This window comes from Humulus lupulus, chromosome 7 (genome assembly GCF_963169125.1).
Source record: "Humulus lupulus chromosome 7, drHumLupu1.1, whole genome shotgun sequence".
Classification (NCBI taxonomy): domain Eukaryota; kingdom Viridiplantae; phylum Streptophyta; class Magnoliopsida; order Rosales; family Cannabaceae; genus Humulus; species Humulus lupulus.
In genome coordinates this window covers 25,877,999-25,899,875 of record NC_084799.1, presented here as the reverse complement: position 1 = coordinate 25,899,875, position 21,877 = coordinate 25,877,999, and the positions used below count along the sequence as shown (strand labels likewise).

General features: G+C 41.5%; 1 long non-coding RNA gene across 1 annotated transcript in view; it reads left to right on the top strand.

Annotated features, from left to right (window-relative positions):
* LOC133789511 (uncharacterized) overlaps positions 1-18,960 on the top strand; it is a 35,905-nt gene extending 16,945 nt beyond the window's left edge. Inside the window, exon 3 of the long non-coding RNA XR_009873589.1 lies at positions 18,052-18,960. This is a non-coding gene — a long non-coding RNA (uncharacterized LOC133789511). The remainder of the gene's footprint in view (positions 1-18,051) is intronic.
* The last annotated feature ends 2,917 nt before the right edge of the window (positions 18,961-21,877 follow it).

Here is a 21,877-nt window from a genome sequence, read left to right as displayed (position 1 = left end):
TCAATAAATAAGCTAAGTCAGTTCTTACAAAATCCGACCACTAGTCACTGGAGTGGAGTGAAAAGAGTGCTAAGATACCTTAAAGGTACACTTCATCATGGCTTGCATATCGGCTATAGTGAAAGACTAAGTCTTGTGGGATACTCGGACGCCGACTGGGCTTGTTGCCCCAATGACAGACGCTCAATTGCTGGATATTGTGTTTATCTAGGTGATTCTCTTATTTCATGGTCCTCCAAGAAACAGGCCGTGGTGTCAAAATCGAGCACTGAGTCCGAGTATAGAGCTTTGGCTCATGTTGCTTCAGAAATTGCCTGGGTTGAATCATTGCTGAAGGAATTTAAGTTTCATTTGCCAGAAAAACCAGTGACTTGGTGTGACAATGTTAGTGCTAGTGCACTTGCCTCTAATCCTGTGTACCATGCCAGGACTAAACACATTGAGATTGACATTCATTTTGTGAGAGATAAGGTGCTGAAAGGAGAGCTCAAAATCAAGTATATTCCAAGCTCAGATCAAGTTGCAGATTGTTTGACAAAAAGTATTTCTCAGTCAAGATTCCAGGTTCTAATTGACAAACTCGGTGTGAGAATGTCACCCTTTCATTTGAGGGGTGGTGTTAAGAACCTACATATTGCTTAGCTCCCTCATACACGCTACAGTACTCTGCCATACAGAGAATAACTTTCTTAGCCTCGTTTGTTGTTTTCTGGGTTGTTATCGGTTTGTTATTGGTGCTTTGGAATATTTGCTGTGTAATGATAGTGGTGTACGAATTTGTTAGAATCTGTTTTATTGTTTTCTGTGTAATGCCAGATGGCTCAATGTAAGAGGGTGTACTGTTTCTTTTGCTTTTCTATATAAATGAAATGCCCAGCTCTGAGTCCTTTGAGCTGAAAATTATCAAACACTATTTTCCAAAAGTTTTACTTTGGAGCATTCGTTGAAGCTCTTCAGAATATATAAATATATAATCTTTACTTTAAAAAAATCAACAATAAATGATGCATGCTAATCATATATACAATTTTGAAGTATTGTCGTGACTAGGTTACACCGATCGACCGACCTTCTTTACCCAGTTGACCAACTTGTGATTATTTCGTAGGCTTTTTTTTAAGCACACACAGTCGACCGCCCTGCATGACCCGATCAACTGGCCTTTCACAAAGAATGGGGTATTTTAGGGAAAACGATTGATTTTGATTTCTAAGTTTTGGGGTGTTAAGGGTACTGTAAACATGTTTTAAGGGTAAATTGAATCATGAAAGGGTTTAGAGAATATTTTCATGTGTTAATCTAATGATAGTTACATTAATATTAGGATTGGTTAAATACATAGTGAATTTGGTTAAACACAAAGATGTGCAAAACAATAATGATTTCACTAAAGTAACACATGAGCAGGTTAATTTTTGGTGTAGCCATCTAAAAATTATATTTTTTGGTTCAAAGTGTTTCTTTGGAGTATATAAGAGTTCCAAAAAAGTTTAGAGGCATTTGGAGATGTATGTGGATGACATTTTAGTGATAAGAAAACAACTCCTAAAGTTTTACAATGTGATTTCTATTGGCATACTATCTTTCGTGATACATATATTTATTGTAAAGCTTGTGAGCGTTGTCAGAAGTTAGGAAGTGTGACTAAAAGAAACATGATGTCTTTGAATCCTATTCTTATTATTGATATATTTGATGTTTGAGGCGTTGATTTTATGGGACTATTTCCTAACTCTTTTGGTAATCTTTATATTCTTGTTGAAGTTGATTATGTGTCTAAACGGGTTGAAGTTATTGCATGCCACACTAATGACCACAAAGTTGTGCTTCGGTTTTTGAAATAAAATATATTTTCCCGTTTTGGTTCACCACGTGCTATCATTAGTGATAATGGTACACACTTTTGTAATAAGTCATTTGAACATTTGATGAAACAATATGACATTACACATAAAGTCTCAATACCATATCATCCACAAACTAGTGGTCAAGTTGAAGTGTCTAATATGGAAGTTAAGCACATTTTAGAGAAAACTGTTAATCCAACTAGGAAAGATTGGTCCTTAAGACTCACTAATGCATTATGGACATATCGTACCACGTACAAAACGTCCATTGGCATGTCACCCTACAGACTTATGTATGGGAAGGCGTGCCACTTACCTGTTGAGTTAGAATATAGAGTCTTTTGGGCTATTAAGTAGTTAAATTTTTCTTTAGATAAGGCAAGTAAGAAAAGAAAGCTTCAACTAAATGAACTAGAAGAAATTAGGAGTGATGCATATAACTATTCAAAAAAGTATAAGGATCGTATGAAATTTTACCATGATAAAAATATTTTGAGAAAAGATTTTTCTCCAGGTCAGAAAGTCATTTGCATTTATTTCCACGAAAATGACGTTCTAGGTGGACCGGTCCCTATATTGTTCGAGTCGTTTTTCTATATGGAGCTATCGAAATTGAAAATCCTAACAATGGTGATATTTTTAAAGTTAATGGACAAAAACTAAAACCATTTTTAGAATTAAAAACCGATGAAATTGATGAACTCCTCCTTGAGGATCTTATTTACCAAGTTATTTGATTGCTTGCAATTACTCTTGGTAACTTGTGTTTTATTTGTTTTGTGTGTTTATTTTGTGTGCTTGTTTTCGTGTTATACTTTTTATTAAGTGTTTCTTGCTCTTTTGACGATGCACCATTATGAGGTACGATCATTCTAAACTCTAACCACTTGTAAAATTTAATTTATATTTATATTTTGATACATTGAGGACAACACTTAAATTAAATTTGGGGGTAGTGAGTTTAATTGTTGTTTACTATTCGTTATGTTGAAAAAGAAAAATTATTTAAAAAAAAACTTTGGTGATATCTTTTAATTCCAATGATAAGAACCTTGATTGAGTGTGATTGTAGTTCTCTTAAAAATATGAATATCTCTTAAGCTTTATTTCTAATTGTATGCCCTGAATATCCGCACACACGTTGGCAAGCTAGAAAGGGCCTAAATTGATCTGCCACGTGTCAACCGTCTATCCGGAGCTAAGTGTTACGGACCCCTAAACAACTAGCCCGAGCTGAGGGATCATTTAGCTCCATGCGTGGAGCCATTGTGTCGACATAATAGAAGCCACGAGCTAGCGCCACGTTAAGCTCGTGGTGCATCAGAGGTCTGACACCCCCGAATCCTTATAAAGTCAACCATGCAATATAAACGTGCATATACCAGACATCACGTGTCTGTTCTATTCCTGAATTCTCGGATACGCAGTATAAACGTGCATGTTTAGACATCCCACACCTGATTTGGGCCATGCGACCCATTACCCACCTTTACCTATTGATTAGATCACACTTCACTGTAAGGTTTAGGAATTAATCATCGGTGTCACATAAATGACATGATGGATGAAGAGATCACGGGATGACCCCAATACCTACCTAGAGATCAATCTCCTATAAATACAGAAACCCTAGGTAGTGCAAGGGGTTGGCTTCTTCTTGTAAAGCAAATATTTTTTAAGAAATAGTAAGGAGATATCAATAATATTGACTGGTGGACTAAGGGGATTTTAACATCCGAACCACCTAAAAGAGGAGTGAACATCTTTTCCTTGCAATTAATTTCCACATTCTAGATTACTATCATTTTCATATTACAGTTTATCAATCAGCACTAATCCATCCTATTTATTCGTATAATTATCTGTTGGCGAAAAACCGCGTCAACAGTTTGGTGCTTTCATTGAGAGGGTTTAGATTAGTGCTATCGTAAAAACTTGATCATGGTGGTTACTCGCTCGAGGCATGGTAACGAGGCGGATCAACATGGTGGGCAGGAGGCTCACCATGCCACCATATTCAACGAACCAAGCCCAGAGGTCCAACAGGGATCGGGAAAGCAACCGATGGGCCATGACGACACCGGAAGTTCGGCGCCCCTACCGCCAAATCCGAACCCGGATTACTTGACGACGGTAGAAATGCAGAACATGCAGTTGAGGAGTCATCTATCCAAAGTAAATAAGCAAATTGAGGAGGTCTTAGCCCGACTTCCCCCTCTTGCAACCGACGTTAACGTCGAAAAGAGGCAAAGCATGACTCACAAGTCCCGTAGGGATAGTCGGCCCAGACCCAGTTGGTCGGTCAGAACCTCAACCCCGAGTTCTGCGCCCATGTCGCAGCATCACCAAGAAACTATGTTTGAGGAGTTTCCCAGGGCCAATCAGCAAGTCAGCCGATCAGTCAAAACTTCAACTCCAAGTTCGGCCCCATCATCGAATGCACCCAGAAGGGCTCATGGCAGTTCGCGGAGGAGGTCCGGGGAAAGCTCGCGCAGACCACCTGCTCCGGCCAGCCCTCCCGTGCCGCAGTCAGACCGCCGGGTGCAGGAAGCTGGAGGCGGTAGAGTAGGATCGCTTCACTAGTTAGGCATCCCCCTTCGCCGATAAAATACCCATCTCCTCCTCGTCCTGCTCGAGATATTCCTGTGCACGGGAGCAGCGGAAGGAATCCTCCTCCTACTGTTCCTACCCATCACCCGTGAGCGCACGAAAATGTCCCGGATCCATACCCCCGGTAGCAGGCTCTAAGCTTTTCCAATGGGAGCTATTGGATTGAGAGCCACCGAAGTGGCAGATCCAGTGGAGACCTGCGCAATCATCTAAGTTCGGTGCAAAGCCCTCGGGCCGCCTTGAGAACCGACCTTCGAGATCGCCTCAACTCGCAAAGGGGGGATACGACCAGAAATGAAAGTCATACTCGTCGAGAGGTTGGTCCTTCTGAAATACGTGACAATGGGAATATCCCACCAAACCAAGCTTAAGCTTGGAGGGATAATAACCCGCCTAACGCGTACAATGGAACGGGAGCTGTTGAACAACCCCTAAAAAACCACGGGATCAAGAATCAGACCCTCGAAAGGCTAGCTCAGATGGAGGAGCTAATGAAGAAACTCTTATCAGAAAAAGGCAAAGACGAATATGACTCGGGAGACGAGCTCGAGCTTTTTTCCCGCAACATAGCAGCCACGGCATACTTGCCTGGTTTCCGGATGCCCCATCTATCCAAATTCGATGGGGACGGGACCCGTCAGATCACTTGGGGATGTTCAATACCCTGATGATGGCCCATAATATCAGCCCCGAGCTAAGATGCTTGATATTCCCTTCGACTTTGATCGGGCCAGCTAGGCAGTGGTTCAAGCAGTGTAAGAAACAGTCGATCAGATCGTGGAAGAATTTCTCTGCTGATTTCAAGAGGGCATTCTGAGCCTATCAAGCGGCTCACGTCAAAGCGGACACCTTGGCGAACGTGAAGGAACATCCCGGGGAACCCCTAAAAGCTTATCTGAGCAGGTTCGCAAACGTTGCGACCCGAGCTAGGGACGCGAACGATAGTTCCATGCTCATGGCAATGAGGACTGGAATCCTTATTGGGGGCGGGCTGTGGAAAGAAATCCAGAGGAGAGGTGTCAGCACTGTGGATGAATTCTTGAACAAGGCCCAGGAATGGATAAACTTGGAAGAAGCGCGAGCATCGGTCGCGGGAACCAGCCAAACCCTTTGTTATCCCCAAAATTTGAAAATGATGACGTGGCAATAAAAATGACAGATGGCAAGGAATGGATGGGTGATCTGCTTAGGAGTGACTTGGTAGACCAGTGAAGAATGTTGACTGGCCAGTCAAGTGTCATGACCGACCAGGCATGACCTTGTCCGACCAGTCACATGTTTGTCTGCCCAGACATGATCTTATCCAACCAGTCACATGTTTGTCTGCCCAGGCATGGCCTTGGCCGACTAGGCATGACCTTGGCCGACCGGTCATGACCATGTCCGACCAGCCAAGTGCATGTCTGCCCAGTCAAGTGCATGTCTGCCCAGCCAAGTGCATGTCTGCCCATTCAGGTGCATGTCTGCCCAGTGAAGGATTGGCTGACCAGCCTGAGTGTGATATGGATCGACCAGATAGAGCAGGGTTACGCAAGAGATCCCAAAACGGCTTCAACAAGAATCGGTCTTGGCTTGCGCGGGAATCTCTCAGTTTATCCCACGAATATAGTATATTGTTATATTTTGAATATTATTGTAAATTAAATATAATGAGAATAACAAAATATCCCGATTAGGAGGGACATCATTTGTACGATCCTAAGCCTATAAATATAAGGCTTATGGCATCATAAAGGGGACTTTTTTGAACTTTTGATTCGAATTCTAATTTTCTAGAGAGAGAGTACTTGTATTTGAGAGAATTCTTGTATTCTTGTAATCTGCACTGAAGAAACTCAGTTGACTCAGGTTCATCTGATCTTGAGTGCAGATATATAATCACAACTCTAAGTGGATTAGACTATTACCAACACATTGGGGCTGAACCACTATAAAAATCGTCTGTGTAGTTTATTTCTCTTGAAGGTTTTTGTCGTTTTTGACGTCTACACGTCATTGGCCAATAATGTGGTCAACACCGTTGACCGACCCGGTGGAGTGGAAATGGACGTCGTGAAAACGACTCAAACCGTTGCCCAGAATAATCAAGGGGTTGGAGGCAAGAGAAAGGGGAACAGCGAGGGCAGCCAGGATGGTCCAAAGAAGAACAAGCCCATGGAAAAGTTCAAGCCAGTCTACGCGGTTTATACAGTGCTCACAAACACTAGGGATCACATTTTCCTAGCAAATTCTGCCCGCCTCCCTTGGAAAAAACCAGAGCCCTTGAAGAATCAGAAGGCCAAGAGAAACCCTTCCAAATTCTGTCGATTCCACAATGACATCGGCCATAACTCAGATGATTGTAGGCATTTGAAGGACGAGATAGAGACGCTCATCAGAGCTAGACCTTTGGCTTAGTATGTGCGAAATCGATTCCCTACCACTCAGCAAGCTCCGGAGGCTCCCATAAACCAGCCCGAGGTCCGTGTGAATCAGGATACCCTTCCTCCCATAATAGGAGGAGAGATAACCACCATCTCTGGAGGCCCTCATCTGGCAGGCACGAGCAGAGGTGCCCATAAGAGATATGTCAATGAGCTGAGGTCTCATAATGGAGTTGAGTTTATCTAGGAGCAGCATCTACCCAAACAGCGGCGATTGGAGAGGCAACCAATGAGTTTTACCGAAGAGGACACTAGTCATGTCTAGTTCCCACATAACAATCATCTAGTCATAACTGCCCAGCTCACCAATCAGAGAGTTAGGAGAATACTAATTGATAATTGGAGTTCGGTGAACCTGGTGTTCAGGTCCACGCTGGAAAAAATGGGGTTGTCTGTAGCCGAGCTGATGGCCACCTCCATGATGTTGTATGGGTTTTCCAGCGAAGGGTCGGCAGCGATAGGAACAATTGAGTTGGTAATAACCTTGGGAGAGGGACCTCGAACTGTCTCCAAACTCCTCGAGTTCGTGGTTATCGACTGTCCCACCGCGTACAACACAATTCTGGGCCGGCCTACATTGATGGCATTTGAAGCCATAACTTCTATCCACCACCTCGCAGTTAAATTCCCCTCCTCTACGGGGGTACGTACGGTCCGAGGTGACCAGCTCGCTACCAGGGAATGTTATAGCATTTCCATGAAGGGAAAATCAAAACCCGGGCAGCAGACGATGACCATTCAGGGTGGAAGTGAGGAATCTCAGGAAGTAAGATCTGATCCTGGGATAGAAAAACCTCAGAAAGCTGATGGCGTAGGTACCACCTTGAGTGATGATATCGACCCAAGAATAGGCAAAGATAGATCCAAGCTCCAGGCCATCGAAGAGCTCGAAGAGGTGAACATCGATCCTAGAGACCCTTCGAGGGTGGTTAGGCTCGGGAAAAACCTTAGTAATGAGAGAAAGGCTGAGCTGCTGAAATTTCTACAAGAAAATCTAGATGTATTCGCTTGGTCTCATGAAGACATGATAGGAATCAGCCCAAGCGTCATCATGCATACCCTTAACTTGGACAAAAACATGCCTGCGAAGTCCCAAAAACATAGGCGCCTGGGCACGACCCGAGCTAAGGACCTAGAAGAGGAAGTAGCTCAACTTTTTAAAATGCGGCTTTATTCGCGAGGCAAAATACCCGATCTGGGTCGCCAATCCTATTTTGGTCCCAAATCCCAACGGGAAGTGGCGGACCTGCATCGACTTTTCTGATCTGAATAAAGCATGCCCCAAAGATTACTTCCCCTTGCTGAGAATTGACCAATTGGTGGATGCCACTGCGGGGCACGAGCTCATGCCCTTCATGGATGCATACTCGGGTTATAACCAGATCGCTATGAATCCTGCGGACCAGGAACATACTAGCTTCATGACCCCAACCAACATTTATTGTTATAAGGTCATGCCCTTCGGGTTGAAGAATTCAGGAGCTACATATCAAAGATTGGTCAACAGAATGTTCGCTGATCAGATCGAGAAAAACATGGAAGTGTATGTTGACGACATGTTGGTCAAGTAAAAAACTGTCGATAATCATGTTCCCGATTTGAAGGAATGTTTTAAGATCTTGAGGAAGTATGGTATGAGACTAATCCCCAAAAATATACCTTTGGGGTTGCGTTGGGAAAATTTTTGGGTTTCATAGTCAACACTAGAGGAATAGAGGCGAACCCTGATAAAATCAGATCACTACTCGAAATGCATCACCCCGGTCGCGAAAAGACGTCCAAAGTCTGTCAGGAGGGGTGGCAGCCCTTAATCGGTTCATTTCCAAATCAACCGACAAGTGTTTGCCATTCTATAACCTGCTCCGGGGAAATAAAAAGTTTGAGTGGACCAATGAGTGCGAGCGTGCCTTCCTCGACCTAAAAGCACATTTAGTTGAGCCGCCCGTGTTGTCTAAACCAACAGCAGGAGAGCCTCTTTTTCTTTACCTAGTTGTCACGGAAGATGCAGCTAGCGCCGTGCTAGTCCGGGGAGAGGACCGGTCTCAGAAGCCAATCTATTACATTAGCAAAAGGCTCATCAGAGCTGAATCTCGGTATCCGTTGATGGGAAAAATGGCGTTCTGCCTTATCACGGCCTCCAGAAAGCTTAGGCCGTATTTCCAGTCCCATTCAATCCACATCATCACTGATCAACCTTTAAGGCAGGTACTGCAGAAACTAAGGCATTGAGACGTCTTTTGAAGTGGGCTATCGAGCTTAGTCAATTCGAGATACTATACGTACCGCGAATTGCGATCAAACGTCAAGCTCTGGCTGATTTTGCGGCAGAGTGCACTGGATTCCAAGAGGAACCGATGAAAGAACTGGTGCAGGCCTGTGGATGGTTCGTCTAATGAGAACGGGTCCGGAGCTGGAATCATTTTGATATCCCTAGAGGGACATCATTTCCACTCCGCGTTACGATTCAGATTCAAAGCGTCCAACAACGAGGCCGAATACGAAGCTTTGTTGGCGGGGCTAAGGGTGGCTCAAGAGCTGAAGGCTAGGGCCATCCAGTGCTATAGCGATTCCTAGCTCATGGTAAACCAGGTGTCAGGGGAATACCAGGCGCGGGGAACCAAGATGGCGGCCTACCTAGCCAAGGTAAAGAAGGAGTTGTCCGCATTTGAGTACAACCTAGTTGAACAGATCCCTTGGGAGCAGAACGCCAATGCTGATGCCTTAGCAAAGCTCGCCACCTCCAGGGAGGCCGAAACCTTGGGCTTGATACCGATGGAATTCTCGAAAAGGCCAAGCGTAGAAGAGACTGCAAGAGAGGTCAAGATGATCGACGCTAGGGCAACCTAGATGACTCCCATAGTCGAATACCTTACAACAGGAAAGTTACCTGAAGAGCGAAATGATGCGAGGATGATACTTTACCAACCTCCGAGGTATACAATCATAGACGGGATGTTGTACCGACGTGGTCTTTCTTTGCCTCTTATGCGATCTGTTCTGCCAGATGAGGCCAAGACTATTCTGCAGGAGGTGCATGAAGGCTTTTGTGGGGATCACGTTGGGGGGCAAAGCCTGGCCTTGAAGATATTGAGGCAAGGATATTATTGGCCCACTCTATCAAAGGACTCGATTTCTTACGTCCAAAAGTGTGACAAGTGCCAGCAGTTCGCCACAATCGCCCGAGCTCCACCAGTCGAGCTGAAGATGATCTCGTCCCCGTGGCCGTTCGCGGTCTGGGGGATTGACTTAGTCGGTGCCCTACCCACGAGAAAAGGAGGAGTTCGCAATGCGGTAGTAGCTATTGACTACTTCATGAAGTGGGCAGAAGTGGAGCCCCTGGTGACAATAACATCAAAGTGAGTCCTCGATTTTGTGGTTAAGAATATTGTGTGCAGGTTAGGGCTGCCGAAGAAGGTCGTGTCGGATAATGGAACCTAGTTCAATAGCGACCTCTTCACCGAATTCTGTGGAAGGCATGGCATAATTAAAAGTTTTTCCTCCGTGGCCTACCCCCAGGCTAATGGGCAGGTCGAGGCTATGAACAAGACGCTCAAGGCGAGCCTTAAGAAGAGGCTGGACGAAGCCAAGGGAGTTTGGCCTGAACAGCTCCCTCAGGTGCTATGGGCATAACCGGACCTCACACCGAACTTTGACGGGGCATACTCCTTTCTCCCTGAATTTCAGAAGTGAAGCCGTCCTTCCTGTTGAAACAAAGATAGCCTCGCACAGAGTCCGGTCGTTCAGCCAAGAACAGAACGATAAATTGCTTAGCACGTCCCTCAACCTAATTGACGAAAAACTAGAAGCTTCACAGTTGCAGCTTGCGCACTATCAACAAAAAATCACTCGTTTTTTCAACTCAAGGGTCAAGAGACACATCTTTAACTTAGGCGACTTGGTGCTCCGAAGGCTCTTTTTAGCTGGTAAGGATCCCAAGGGCGGAGTTTTGGGACCAAACTGGGAAGGACCCTATCAAATAATAGAGGTTGTGAAGGAAGGAACCTTTAAACTAGCTCAGCTTAATGGAGAAACAGTCCCACGGACATGGAACGCTGTGCACCTAAAGAAATATTATCAATAGTCGTACTTTTGTAAGGCTTAAGTATAAATGCACCCCTTTTTATTAAAAAATGAAGTATATTTCTTGTATCGTTGTATGTTTCCATGTGCGTATAGGCTTGAAAGAGCATGTCCAAAGTAACCGAGAAAGATCTCTTTCTGATTACTTGGGGGCGTATACCCCGAGAAGAAAGTCCTAAAACTTAGAAGTTGGTTAAATTGATTAACCAGTATTTTTTCTAAAAAGCACGAGGTGTCAATAAAACTAATGCGAACTAAGTTTTTAAAATTAATATTCTAGACACAACCAGGTCCTAAAACTTAGAAGTTGGTTAAATTGATTAACCAGTGTTTTTTCTAAAAAGCACGAGGTGTCGATAAAACTAACGCGAACTAAGTTTTTAAAATTAATATCCTAGATGCAACCAGATCCTAAAACTTAGAAGTTAGTTAAATTGATTAACCAGTGTTTTTTTCTAAAAAGCACGAGGTGTCGATAAAACTAATGCGAAATGGACGCAACTAGGTCCTAAAACTTAGAAGTTAGTTAAATTGATTAACCAGTGTTTTTTCTAAAAAGCATGAGGTGTCTTTAAAACTAACGCGAACTAAGTTTTTAAAATTAATATCCTCGACGCAACCAGGTCCTAAAACTTAGAAGTTAGTTAAATTGATTAACCAGTGTTTTTTCTAAAAAGCACGAGGTGTCGATAAAACTAACGCAAACTAAGTTTTTAAAATTAATATCCTGGACACAACCAGGTCCTAAAACTTAGAAGTTAGTTAAATTGATTAACCAGTGTTTTTTCTAAAAAGCACGAGGTGTCGATAAAACTAATGCGAACGAGGTTTTTAAAATTAAAACCCTGGAGACAACCATGTCCTAAAACTTAGAAGTTAGTTAAATTGATTAACCAATGTTTTTTCTAAAAAGCATGAGGTGTCGATAAAACTAACGCGAACTAAGTTTTTAAAATTAAAACCCTAGACACAACCATGTCCTAAAACTTAGAAGTTGGTTAAATTGATTAACCCGTGTTTTTTCTAAAAAGCACGAGGTGTCGATAAAAATAACGCGAACTAAGTTTTTAAAATTAAATATCCTGGACACAACTAGGTCCTAAAACTTAGAAGTTGGTTAAAATTGACTAGCAGTACTTTGCAGTCTCAAAGAAAAACGGTCAATAAACTAACACGAACTAAGTTTTTACCAAACACATCATAAAAAACAAAATAGATTGAAATAAAACCCGGGGTAACTGAAATCAATTGTCTCGAGGAGAAAAAACCTCGTGGTGGATAGTTACAGAGGTAAATAAAAATGAAAATACAAAAAATTCTAAGCCCCCCCAGGTTGCTCCGAAGAGGTCACCCCCTCGGTTTCTTGCTCGCCGACAGCGGAAATCTCCCCAGTCTCAAAAGGCGGCTCCTGTTGAAGACAAGCCTTGAACTTCTCGAGGAATGGCTCCTACACCTCAGGGGCCAGAAAAGAGAAGTCATCGTCCTGGTTGAAGGCCCAACAGTGGTAGAGCATGGCCTCCATGGAGGAGCTGGAGGACGTCCTCTCTACCACGGTGGCGGTCTTGGCCTCTAGCTGCTTAGCCCTGGCTTCCTTGAGCTCGGCCTTCGCAGCGGCCAAGGCGGCCTGCGCAGCCTTTTCGCCTTCTTTAGCAGCCGTCAAGGCAACCTTGGCACTTTTCTCTTGTTGTTTAGCAGATGCGAGGGTGGCCTGAGAAGTCTGGAGCTCACCCTTGAGCTCGTCAGTCCTAGCCCTGGTCCGAGCTATGCTGCGGTGTAGAGCCAAAGCCGCTTGTAAAGAAATAAAGAGAGTAAGGCACCTGCTGGGAAGAAAGAAAAGGAATTTAACTAAGTAAGCTTACTGTGAGGTTCATCCCCAGTGCGGACTCTATGACATTCTCGAGGCTCCTCGCCTTGATCTCCCTCAAGTCCCTCGGGTTGGCCTTATAATAATGATCCACCGTGTAGCTTGCGGTCTCATAGACCGTCCCTCGGAAGGTGTCTAGGATTTTCTCCAGGTCTTGGGCATTAACCGGGATCGCACGGTGGGAGCGGGGACTGACAGAGTTCCAGCTGGTGCCTCCTGTTCCTGAGTAGGGACTGGAGGTCGCGGGGGAGGTGGAGGCATATTCTCTGTGGATGCGGGGATCTGACTTTTCCCCTTGGCGGGGGGCTTGGAAGTTGTCCAAGAGGCAGGAGTCTTCTTGGTCAGCCGGGGTCTCTTGACCAATGGCCCGGATGGTCCGGAGGAAAGGTTCCCCCCCTGGAAGATTGATCGCAGGGCACTATCTCTAGGTTGTGCCATCTCCTCGCCTGAAACAAAAGGAAAAGGACGTTAGTATGCATGTAAGGTTGTTTTATTACAAGAGAAATCTAAAGGTGTATTGAAAAAGTCCTACCCTCCGAGATAGAGGAGGAATCTATTGCCACGACCTCCGACCTCGGAACTTCTATAGGGGAGTCTAAGTTTATTACTTCACGAACTAGAGAGGATTCTGGGTCCAGATCTACCTCAGGGCTGGACACTTCTACGTATTGTCTAAGTCCTGGAGCGACTACACCCTCTAGAAGGGAGGGCCACAACCTAAGGTTGGTCCCATACTCCTCAAAAAAGACCGACCTAAAAGACAAGGTGTTGTCTACCACTACGGTGCCCCTAGGACGGCCCATATCATGGAATAATACTAGTTAGTCTACACATTGGAGTAGGGTTACATTACGGTCCGGGTCATCTTGATGATGGTGTACGAGTTGGTTTGGGTTAAACCTAACAAGCCTAAGGTCTGTGGCAGCCTTGTCTAGATTTCTAAACGGGTATGGGTTACCTTGGCTGGAGGGGCAGGTTGCTGCCCCCAACTGAGCCCAATCCACATCGGGGCCCCGAGCAGCCTTAGGAACTCGCTTTCGTCGCACGAGCGACACCTCATCTTCTTCGTCCTGCTCGTCGCCATCACCGTCTGTGGCATCCCCCTTGAGGATAGGCACCAGGTTGCGAGCTACTGGGTAGTTAGCCCGCGTCCTCCTCAAGGCCAGAGTCTGGCTCGCATAAATTAACTTACACGCCAGCATCGTCTCATCAGACACGAGCTAGCGGTAGTCTTTCTCACTAGACAGAAGCCCCGCCAAAGTATCGTACTGACCTCCAAGGGTCACGGATTTGGCCGTCCTTGCAAAGATAGCTGCACGACGATGTTCCAGTTAGTATACACGCGAAAGAATGAAAAAGAAAAGTTTTTTTTAAACGCGGGCTAAGGATGGAACGCTTATGAGGACGGTTGAAGTAATGGTACTCGCAGTTGCGAAACCCAGTCGACATGAAGAATTGGTCCTTGAAGTCGTTGGGATGGATGGGCAAATCGATGACTGTAGGAGAGTTCGAGAAGTGGGTCAGGTAGTAGAACCCATCGCCTCGTCCCCGTTGATCTGGGCTGGCTTTGAGGCAGAAAAAATAGAGGATGTCTGCGGGAGTAAGGACTTCCCACTCGTGTTTCAAGAAGAGGTACCTCAGCTCCGCCAACAGACGATAGGAATTAGGAGGCAGTTGAAAAGGGGCCAGCTTCACATAATTAAGGAAGTCGGCAAAGTACTGGTCCAGGGGGAGGAAGGCCCCGACCTTGAGATGTTTGTCGCTCCAGGCCGCGAACTGCTTGTCAAGAGGCGCGCAACTCTTCTCACCCTCGAGGGGAGGGAGGGCTATAAGGGCGCCTGTCCCAACCTCGATGTTATGGGACAGCAGTATCTTGTTGACCCTCCCTTGGGTCATGATCTTCGAGACTATCCTCTCCGCCTCGAAGAAAGCATCAGGTCCCACCTCGACCTTCTTCTCCACCGTGGGACCAAACTGGGGGAAGGGAGACTCCACTGTGACCTCTTTTCCCTTGCTGGATTACTGGGATGACGAGCTGGCCGCGTTTTTCTTGGGCACATTCTTCTTGGGCACTATCTGATCACCTAGCGAACAAGAACGAGAAAAAGAAAACTTAGTGGGCGACCTAAAAGCTAAGAAAAGATAAGCAGCGCGAGAAGAAGTGACTTTCATACACGGGCTAAGGTAATCTCAGCCCGCGGTGTGTGAAGCCACGCGCTGTCATAGTCAAGCGCCCACGTTTCCAACAGATCCCTGATCTCCAGGGATCTTTGTGTCAGGAAGGTCAGATTATTACTAGCCTTGGAGGGGAAGTTTCGAGAGGAAAACCACCTAGGAAGCGTGACCCCTAAGCTACCTGGTTTTACACCCTTAAAACCTCTCACCTTCCATATTTCGAATAGGCATCTCCTAAATTTATCTAGAAATTTACCCAGAAAGTTACCCAGAAATTACCTAGTTATGAGCATCGCATTTCTAGACATGTTTTTTTTTTTAAATATAATCAATATGCCTAGAATCGAAACCTATGCGCCAAAAACCAGCCAAAAACAACCTATTGTTTACAACTGAGAATAGGTTTGCCTAACAAAGAAATAGGGAAATCAAAACACACAACAGATAGGGAACTTACAGGGTATCTTCTGAACGAAAGTGGCAGGCAGCGTAGAAATAGGAGACCTGGTGGAATCCTTAAGACTGGACTTTTGAAAAGCTCTTGTGGCGAGAATGTGGGGATTTATGGGATTATGACCAGAAGAAGAAGAGCTTCTAAAACTCAAAAGAGAGAGAATAAGGAAAAATTTCAAATGAAGGGTGACTAGTACTGAAGATTGCCAACCTTATATATATGTAAGAGGCATAAGGAAATGAGGACCGTTCGATCAAATTAATGCGAGATACGAGGGTCATAACTCAAGAGACGAAACGACGATAGAAAGGTGGCTAGGCCATTTAATGCAATTCTCGGAATCCGAATAGTCGCCAACCACAGTGTCCCACGTGTCCGATACCCATGTAGTGGGCGGGACATGAAGAGTTGAAAGGAAAGTTTAAAAGCCTTCGCTGTGAAGATCAAAGATAACATCATAGGTCACGAGCAGGGGCTTGGGGGGCAAATGTACGCCCTGAATATCCGCACACACTTTGGCGAGCTAGAAAGGGCCTAAATTTATCTGCCACGTGTCAACCGTCTACCCGGAGCTGAGTGTTACAGACCCCTAAACAACTAGCCCGAGCTAAGGGATCATTTAGCTGCTCCATGCGTGGAGCCATTGTGTCGACATAATAGAAGCCACGAGCTAGCGCCACGTTAAGCTCTTGGTGCATCAGAGGTCTGACACCCCCGAATCCTTATAAAGTCAACCATGATTTATTTTGTGTGCTTGTTTTCGTGTTTACTTTTGTGTTATACTTTTTATTAAGTGTTTCTTACTCTCTTGACGATGCACCATGATGAGGTACAAACATTCTAAACTCTAACCTCTTGTAAAATTTAATTTATATTTATATTTTGATACATTGAGGAAAACACTTAAATTAAATTTGGGGGTAGTGAGTTTAATGGTTGTTTACTATTCGTTATGTTGAACATGAGGGTAGAATTGTGTTAAGTTTGTTTTGAAAAAAATATATTTTATTGTGTTTCGTATTGTTTTAAAAAAGAAAAATTATTTTAAAAAAAACTTTGGTGATATCTTTCAATTCCAATGATAAGAACCTTGATTGAGTGTGATTGTAGTTCTCTTAAAAATATGAATATCTCTTAAGCTTTATTTCTAATTGTACGCCCTGAATATCCGCACAAACCTTGGCGAGCTAGAAAGGGCCTAAATCGATCTGCCACGTGTCAACTGTCTACCCGGAGCTAAGTGTTACGGACCCCTAAACAACCAGCTCGAGCTGAGGGATCATTTAGCAGCTCCATGCGTGGAGCCATTGTGTCGACATAATAGAAGCCACGAGCTAGCGCCACGTTAAGCTCGTGGTGCATCAGAGGTCTGACACCCCCGAATCCTTATAAAATCAATCATGCAATATAAACGTGCATATACCAGACATCACATGTCTGTTCTATTCCTGAATTCTCGGATACGCAATATAAACGTGTATGTTCAGACATCCCACAACTGATTTGGGCCATGCGGCCCATTACCCACATTTACCTATTGATTAGACCACACTTCATTGTAAGGTTTAGGAATTAATCATCGGTGTCACATAAATGACATGATGGATGAAGAGATCACGGGATGACCCCAATACTTACCCAGAGATCAATCTCCTATAAATACCGAAACCCTGGGTAGTGCAAGGGGTTGGCTTCTTCTTGTAAAGCAAATATTTTTTAAGAAATAGTAAAGAGATATCAATAATATCGACTGGTGGACTAGGGAGATTTTAACCTCCGAACCACCTAAAAGAGGAGTGACCATCTTTTCCTTGCATTAATTTCCACATTCTAGATTACTATCATTTTCATATTACGGTTTATCAATCAGTACTAATCCATCATATTTATTCGTATAATTATCTATTAGCGAAAAACCGCGTCGACACTAATTATTGGGTCAATTTTGCTTAAATTATATATATATATTTTTCGTAATATAACACTTCTAATTTTTATAAGTTTAAATGAAAAATAATTATTCTTAAAAATATAATTTAGAAAGTAAGATTGACTATTTTATTAAATACATAAGCTTAATCTATATTCATAAGTTTTTTAGAGCTATTATCATTGTGCAATTTTTAAGAAAATACTCAAGATATCACCAATAAAATATATATATATATATGTGTGTGTGTATGTTAATTTTCTTTTGCTTGAGGACTAGCAAAACTTTAGCTTGAGGACTAGCAAAACTTTAAGTTTGGGGGTGTGATAACTCTACAAAATAGAGTTATTTTACCATATTTTTTATGCTAATTGTTGCTTAGTTCTTAAGATTGTTAAGTAATTTATTAAATTTTTAAGTAATTTTGAATTTATTAGTCTTATTATAATTTTTTAGATTTTTATACGTTTTTATAGATATTTTATTGTAATATGTTGTAGTTTAATTGTTTGAAATTAATATTGTTAAGTTAGAAGTAAAAATATTGCACTTTTATTGAGTTTAAATGTTAAAGTAAATTAAGTTTTAATTAGTATTTTCATGGAACTTATGTTGTATATTTATTATTGAAAATATTTAGTTTTAATTTAATTTATGTTTATTTGTAGGGATATGTTGCATTTTTGAAAAGAAAGGAAAAAAATAAAGTTGACATTGGCATTGTTGAAGAAAGAAAAAGATAAGATGATATTCAAAGGCCCACGACCTAGCTAGCTTTCAGGTCCATGCCCCATCTGCCTCAGCCAGCCCAAGCCGCCAGCCCGCCTGCCTCAGCCGGCCCCAAGCGTCTAACCCGCACCCGCCCAAGCCCGCGCTCCCCTTCGGCCCAGCCCCCATGGCCCAGTTGCCTGCCACAACCCAGCCACCCAGCTGCCTCCTTTTTTTTTCTTGAGCCCACAATTGTCCCATTGTCCCAATGTCCAAAAATGCCACATTTTTTACCCAACTTTCTGTTGGAAAAAATTGAGTTAATGAGAAATTGATGCCTAAAATGGAAATGATTCGGCAAATCACCTTGATTAAAGATGATATTATATGAATATTATGTGATTTATTCTGATTGATTTTGGCAAATCACTTTGGTCAAAATTAAGATATCAGAATATTGTGTGATTAATTCTGATTGAGTATAAGAAAACCACTTTGGGTAATTGCTGATATTACCAATATAATGGTATTTAATTCTGATTGATTTTCAGATATTAAGATACCAGATTTGTTGGATTTTTGGGCATTAATGCATTTGATTCACACATTTTTCAACTCTCCATAAAGCCTATAAAAAAAGGCTTCTCCTTTCATTCTAGGCACACTGATACAGAATATCACACACTTAGTATTTTTCTCTCTTCAGTCTCTGTAGTATTTTTTAGTGATAGAGGGAATGTTTGTTTTGAGTTCGCCTAAGCAAACGCAGTGGTGCATTCGTCCTGCTTGATAGCTGTTGTATCCTGGGAAGTGGTTGCTCACGAATTCTCTAGCACCGTTCAGGTAGAGGGAGCAAATCTGCTTTAAGGAAAGCGTGTTTCGCGTGTCTCGGCTTTGGTTTATTCTTTCTATTGTATTGATTTTCATTTCTGTTCTTCAATTAAATATATTAATATATATTTTGTTCTTCTCCACTACATTATTTATAACACTTTCCTACATATTTCACCACAAATTATGATTACACCTTAGAATTTACCTCTACATGTCATATTTACTTTATTTAATTAATTTAATCAATTTAATAAATTTAAGTTGATTATTTTAATACTCTCATTTTGACTATAAATGTGTAATTTCAATACCATTTTTGGGGGGTGCTTAATTTTTTGTTACTATCATATTTTCTACACTTTCTCTCTTCTTTTTGGAAGACCATTTTGTGCCAAGTATGTATTTCTTTTGTAATATATTTTGGATTCTAGTTATGTACTTCTAATCTTTTTTATAAGATTTAATAGATCATGATGAAACAACTTGTAACTAGATATTATTTATTGTTGCATGTTGATTTCCCTTGTAATGCAACAAGTTTATGAATTTTTCTTCTTCATATATGTCTTTCATCTTTAATATCTTGTATTTTTTATTGTTAGATAATATTACACTTTGTTCTTCATTTTGCAAAACATAATATTCTTTTATTGAAATGTGTCATTAAATTATACACATCCAATGCTTAGAACAAATATATTATGTTTTGCCTTATAAATAATGATATTTGATTTTTTGTTGTTTCATTAGGTTAATTCACATTAAATACTTTTGAATTATATTTTTTTAAAAAGTGAAGAAAAATCCTGTCATTTTAGAAAAAAATTGTGCTTAAAATTATAAATCTTTTTGGAAAATGATAGTTTGATTTATTTTAACTATCACTAAAAACTTGTGAATCAATATACTAATAAATATTATTAAACTTACACTTTGTGGATTCTAATATCTTAATAATATTTTTTTTACAACTTGTTTACAATTCTATCTTGTTTATTTTTCTCCTCTTAAATATCTTTATTTTCAATATTTTACTTTATTTTCTTGACATTAAATCTTAACAATCTTTGGAGCTAAGTTATAATTTATTTAATTTTGGTTTAAAATAGTTTCTTTTTTATTTTAGTCAATTCCTTTGGGTTCGACTCGTGCTTATACGAACATTATACTCCATATACGATTCGTGCGCTTGTAAGTTATAAATATTTAAAATGTACTCATTTTGGGCCCATCATAGGGAGTCTTATGTATGCCGCTCAGTGTACTAGACCTAATATAACATTTGCGGTGAGTAAACTTAGTAGGTTTACAAGTAAGTCAAGTGTGGATCACTAGAAGGCTATTGGAAGAGTCATAGGTTATCTTAAGAAAACCAAAGGACTAAGCCTTCACTACTCCAAATTTCCTTCAATATTAGAAAGGTATACAGATGCAAGTTGGATATCCAACCTAGGGGACAACTTGTCCACCACTGGTTGGGTATTTTACACTTGGTGGGGGTGCAATTTCTTGGAGTTCCAAGAAACAAACATGTATAGCTCATTCTACTATGGAAGCAGAGTTCATATCTCTAGTTGCTACCAACAAAGAGGTTGAATGGTTAAGGGATCTTTTGATGGAGATACCCCTAATCAAAGAGAATGTATCCACTATATCGATACATTGTGATAGCCAAGCAACATTGGCTAGAGCATACAACAGAATGTGTAATGGGAAGTCTAGACACATTATTCTAAGACATGGATATGTAAGAGAATTAATTCAAAGAGAAGTCATCTCAATATCCTATGTGAGAACAAGTGAAAACTTGGCAGATCATTTCACTAAGCCATTAACGAGAGATTTAGTGGCTACATCATCTCGAGGGATGAGACTTAAACTCCCTAAAGAGATTCACGATTGGTGGTAACCTATCTTAACACTAGTTACTTAACTAGTGTTGGGTTCAATAGATAATAACAAGTCAATCAAGTGAATATTAGTTGTACTCAAAACATTCTCATCTGAGATGTTAAGTACTTATGAGTTACCAAATTGAGGGTTAAAACCGAGAGGTTTTTTAATAGAATTCAGTCTTGTGAAGACAAGTATTTTTGGTAACAAAATACTATAACAGTTCTACCTATATGGACCTAGGGGTGGTGTCGCCTCTATGAGAATTGAGAATATTCTCAAGAATGTCCATGAATGGCAAGTGCACATGGCCATTAGTGGTGAAAATCGAGACAAAGAGGTCTCAAGTGAACATGGAAAATGTGTGTATGTTATCATCGGTTTGTTATTAGGGAAGGTTGGTTCAATTCCTAGTGCAACCAAATTTTCAACAAACTTTGTGATAATTACACTATAGCAAAGTTCAACTTGAAGAACAATTTACTTTATGCACCAATGCAATGACGCCTACATGAGAGAGTTATTATTTAATCAAGTAGGGGAATATTATATTTTAACTATAATTTTGATCAATTAAATAAGTGTTACAATAGTGAACTATTTAATCTAGTGGGGGATGTTATATTATTTATAATATGGTGTTTAGATTAAATAATTGTGACAAAGTGTTTCACATATTGTAACATAATATATATATAGGAGTTACATTTTTGGATAGTGTGAATATCCAAATGTGTAGCATATTTGGGATTACAAAAGTAGTTACATATTTGTAACTCCCAAATATTACCCAATAATATGTAGATTTGATGTTACACATTTTGATTTGAATTTGTCAAAGCCATAAGTCGGGAATAGAGTTTAATAATATTCAGATTGTATCAGAAAAAGAGTACGAATTGGAGGGGGGATTTCCTCCAACCAGCAAAACTCATCGTCTAGCCTAAGGGCATGCTTCGCCAAACCATGGGCCGCATTATTAAACTTACGACCAACATGTGGTAGAGATGCCCTCAGAAAAGTAGACAATAAGGTTTTAATATCTGAAAAAATAATCCC